Source organism: Callorhinus ursinus, unplaced genomic scaffold (assembly GCF_003265705.2).
Source record: "Callorhinus ursinus isolate GAN/ISIS: 27379988/994484 unplaced genomic scaffold, GSC_fseal_2.0 scaffold11, whole genome shotgun sequence".
NCBI lineage: Eukaryota > Metazoa > Chordata > Mammalia > Carnivora > Otariidae > Callorhinus > Callorhinus ursinus.
Window position 1 is genome coordinate 33,355,897 of NW_027397073.1, and position 4,969 is coordinate 33,360,865.

A 4,969-nucleotide genomic window follows, 5' to 3' on the forward strand; every position below is an offset into this window, starting at 1 on the left:
CTTATGCTGCATATCAGGATCAACCATATATAATTCTTCAATGTTTCTAAAACTGAAATTCATCCTCAGAATGCTATAGGATATTCAAAAGAACATTCCACCGGCCCTAGAAGCCTCGGCAGCTGTACAATCAGGAAAGGGATTGCTTTGCTTACATATACCTGGAAATTAAAGAGCAATTTAAGGTTTGGTTGTAACATACAACTTTGTTAAGAACCAGTTCAGAGAGACATTTTTTAGAGAGGATTTCTACAAAGAACCTAACAGCTTTGGAGAACTTAGAAACCAGGCTTCCTCAGAGGGAATGGCCCTTTCAGAAGAAGGGAGAGCGGGGTTTTGGTGATCAGTGGGAGGGAGAGGCCAGGTGGGGGGCTGGTTTTGGTAACAGGAGGAGGGAGAGAAGCATTCACTTTCCTCAGGGTTCCTTCAGCCTCTTCGGTCAGCAAACCAGTAATAATTCCACATCATCTGCTGCCAGCTGGAGAAGATCTGATTAGAGATTGGATTGGCCTAATGAAGACGCTTTCCATCTCCCAGCCTCAGCAGTTCTGCAGGTCCCATTGACTTCTTTATGGGCATGTCAAGCAAAAAGATATCCCCTACATAGGGAAGAGGCAGGCTCACCCTGAAAGACTTGCATCTGAGGTCAGAGAGCAAGCCTTGCTTTCCAGGGCAAGATTAATAGGTAAGGGCAACGTGCTAAACAGTCAGCCAGATCCACAGCCACGTGTCTCAAGTAGAGAGAAGTGAAATCAAAGGCCAAGGGAACTTGCACTCAGCCAAGTTAAGGGTAAGATATGTTTCGAGGCAAGGCAATCTAAATGTGATTTGGAGACACAGGCACAGAGACTGATCTCATGGTCTGTGCAATGGCTGCCAAACATTTTACCCCAAGTCCCACTTGTAAAGTGGAGGGAATGATGCCAATGCACAAATAAAGAGAATCATAAACATCGAGTGTTTGTTGGAGCTATATAACCCCTTGTGGCAAAGGTACTATTGAGGGATAAGAATGGGAAAACCAATAAAGGAGGGAGAAAATGTAGAAAACATAGTACCGTCCAGCTACTGAAGCCAGCTACAATGATAAATTGAATTTTCCTAACAGTATAAAACATCTCTTCTATGGTGTGGATCCATTATATATTTCCAATCTGATTTTTCCATAACTTCCTCTATAGACCAGATGGTGTCCTGCAATCCCTCCATAATTTCTAACCAGTGCTCTCCAGAGACACTTAATTTTTCTCCAGGTTCCAATTCTTTTAGATCCAACCCAATCCTCCCACACTTTCTGCCCCTTCAGTGAAGTCTTCTGTAATTATACCAGTCAATAATAGCCCTCTTTCTTGAATACCTTTGATATTCATTGCTTGAAAAAGTCACTTTGTGATTATTACATTGACCTACATCTTGCTCAACACAATTCTGTGCCCCTTGGTGGTCAGACCCATGTCTCATGTAAATACTTATAAAACCTAAGATGCAGAAACCATATTAAAAAGAGCAAAATATGATTTACTGACAACTTACCATGGTATTTTTATTTTGTGCTATACTATTCAAAAAATTATATTCATATATAAATTTCTATGAATTTTTATTTTAAATGTTATTTAAGTCATTGCCTTACTTTTAACCCTATTTTAGTTATAAATGCAAAATACAATAAAAATCTTTTTTTTAATTTTAATTCCAGTATAGTTAACATACAGTGTTATATTAGTTTCAGTTGCACAATATACTGATTCAACAATTCTATACATTACTCAGTGTTCATCATGATAAGTGTACTTTTAATCCCCTTCATCTATTTCACCCACCTCCTTTCTGGTAACCATCAGTTTGTTCTCTATAGTTAAGACTCTGTTATTTGGTTTGTCTCTTTTTTTTCTTCGTTCATTTGTTTTGTTTCTTAAATTCCACGTATGAGTGAAATCATATGGTATTTGTCTTTCTCTGATTGACTTATTTCACTTAGGATTATACTCTAGATCCATCCATGTTATTGCAAGATCTCATTCCTTTTTTATGGTTGAGTAATGTTTCATTATAGATACATACCACATCTTCTTTATCCATTCCACTATTGATGGACATGGGCTACTTCCATAATTTAGCTATTGTAAATTATGCTGCAATAAACATAGGGGTGCATGCATCTTTTCAATTTAGTGTTTTTGTATTTTTTGGGGGGGTAAATACCTAGCAGTGGAATTACTGGGGCATATGGCAATTCTTTTTTAATAGAATTATAAATCTTGCTAGATGTAATTTCAAGAGATTTCCTGGCTGTCCCACTTTTTTGTTAAATGAGAACTTGTGATGTACTTAGTATAATCTCTTTTTCAAAATATGTGTTCAGCAAACATCAGTAAAGATTTCATTCATTTAGTCAGATGTAGATCCTTTGATGAGTGGCCCCTGCGTGCCCTGATGACATATAAAAGGTACAATTTGCAGCTTGTCCTCTGACTTAGTTGCCTAAACAGTCTCCTCTCACTCCTTGTGTATACCTCTCCGAACTTAACTCTTACCTTTCTTTCCTCATATCTTGCCTCTTTGGCTCCATGTCCTTTATTATGATTTCCAACTTCAGTTTTGGCTTTCTCCTCCACCCTGATACCTAGTGCTGCTTCTGTAAGCCCCCATCCAGAGCACAAAACGGAGGTAGGTCTGTGGGAAAGTGATCACTGGCCAAGGCTGGAGCTACAAAGTTGCTAAAGGACTGCATATTCTAGGTGCATGGTTTATGGCAGTGTACCACAAGATGTCCTCACACCCACACTGCTGACCAAACTTTAGGGTGTCAAAACCCAGAAGCAGAGGCCCTTCCTCCTGCACTGTCCCTTCAGCACACTCTCTTTAGAAAATTTCACATTACTATGAGAGTGGCGCCTGGGTGGCTCAGTCATTAAGAGTCTGCCTTAGGAGTTAAGAGTCATGATCCTAGGGTCCTGGGATCGAGCCCTGCATTGGGCTCCCTGCTCCACGGGAAACCTGCTTCTCCCTCTCCCACTCCCCCTGCTTGTGTTCTCTCTCTCGCTGTGTCTCTCTCTGTCAAATAAATAAATAAAATCTTTAAAAAAAAAAAGAAAAAAGAAAGTTTCACGTTACCATGAGAGACTATGGACTCTGATAAACAAACTGAGGGTTCTAGAGGGGAGGGGGGTGGGGGGATAGGTTAGCCTGGTGATGGGCATTAAAGAGGGCACGTATTGAATGGAGCACTGGGTGTTATACGCAAACGATGAATCATGGAACACTACATCAAAAACTAATGATGTAATGTATGGTGACTAACATAACAAAATAAAATAAAAAAAAGGTTTCACACTGTGCTACTATAAAGGAGAAAGGCTGGTAGAAAGCCCATCCATTGTTGCAGAGCATGTATTGAAGGATAAATTTGGAGTTAAGAGGAATACTTTGCTAACTGGAACATTCTTTTTTTTTTTTTTTTTAAAGAAAATCAAAGCCTGCTTTTATTGATGCACCCACAGACAGACTGGTGATTTGGAAGGGATGACGACGCTAACACAACACTCGTGGTTAAAGCAACTCAAAACACAGGGGGCAGGAGATGCCTTTACAGGGACATGATGCCTTCATAAGTTAGGGAAACGGACTCGCCGGCTGCCCCTCTCGTTTCATGTTCTTCACAAACTCGTCTCCCTTCTTGATGGAGGCCTTCAGCTCAGGGATGGCTTCCGCGATCATCTTCTCTTCGAAAGAGGAGATCTTGACGATGCCTAGATTCTTCTCAATGCCCATTTTCCCCAGCATTAACGGGGCGGAGAAATAGGCACAGTCTGCTTCTTGGGACTTAACGAAGGAACACTCCACAACTCCTTCCTTTCCGTTCATCGCATCCACAAGGGAGAAGACAAACCGGGCTCCGGCGTACGCCATGGACAGGGTGGCTGAGCCTGCTCCAGCTCTGGCCTTCACCACCTCTGTGCCGGCCTCCTGGATCCGCCCAGTGATGGCTGTTAGCTGGTCCTGGGGAAGGTCCACCTTGGGAGTGCACTGGGAAATCAGGGGGATGATGGTCTTCCAGCATGGCCGCCAATGACAGGAACATTGACTCGAGCAGGATCCAAACCCTTCAGTTCCGCAATGAAAGTGTTGGCTCTGACAATGTCCAGGGTCTTCACCCCGAAGATTTTATTGGAGTTGTAGACTCCGTGTTTCTTGAAAACTTCCGTTGCGATTGACATGGTGGATTTCACTGGGTTGGAAATGACGCAGATCATGGCCTCGGGGCAGTGCTGGGCGCAGGCAGCAGACAGGGTGGCCACAATGGAGGCAATGGTGTTGAACAGGTCATCCCGGGTCATGCCTGGTTTTCTCGGGACTCCTGCTGGAATAACCACCACATCGCAGCCTTTCAGGCAATCCGGCAGCTGCTCAGGTCCGAGGTAGCCTTTCACTGTTGCTCTGGTCTCGATGTGGCTCAGATCGGCGGCCACTCCGGGCGTATGAACAATATCGTAGAGGGTCAGGCAGCTCACCAAGGTTCTGTTCTTGAGGAGAAGCGCAAGAGGCTGCCCGATTCCTCCGGAAGCCCCTAGCACGGCTACTTTCGCATTGTTCTGGGCAGAGGTGCTGAAGCTGCGGCGGAGAACGGCGCCAGCAGGGCGGGCGAGGGCGGAGAACACAGTTGAAGCTGGCGGGGAGCAGAACGGCAGGAGAAGGCGCAGGCGGCTGGCAAGTGACACCAACGACCTCCACACTGTACCGATAACTGGAACATTCTTGCATAGAATGTTAGAATATGTTTCCAAATGCAATAGGTACTTTACTCAGGAAGTATATGTCAGTTGATTTCTTATAAATCAAAACTATTTTAATCACATTAGTAAATACCTATCATTTAATTAGATTTGAAAATAGATTGTTTTAGAATTGAGGGAGGGCTCTCTCCCTCTATCTTCTCTCTCTCATATATTATAAAATTATATATTAA

The 4,969-nt window shown here is 43.0% G+C and overlaps 1 pseudogene; it reads right to left on the reverse strand.

The window, feature by feature from the left end:
- Positions 1-3,600: 3,600 nt before the first annotated feature.
- Positions 3,601-4,486, reverse strand: LOC112835309 (malate dehydrogenase, mitochondrial-like; annotated as a pseudogene).
- Between the last annotated feature and the right edge of the window lie 483 nt (positions 4,487-4,969).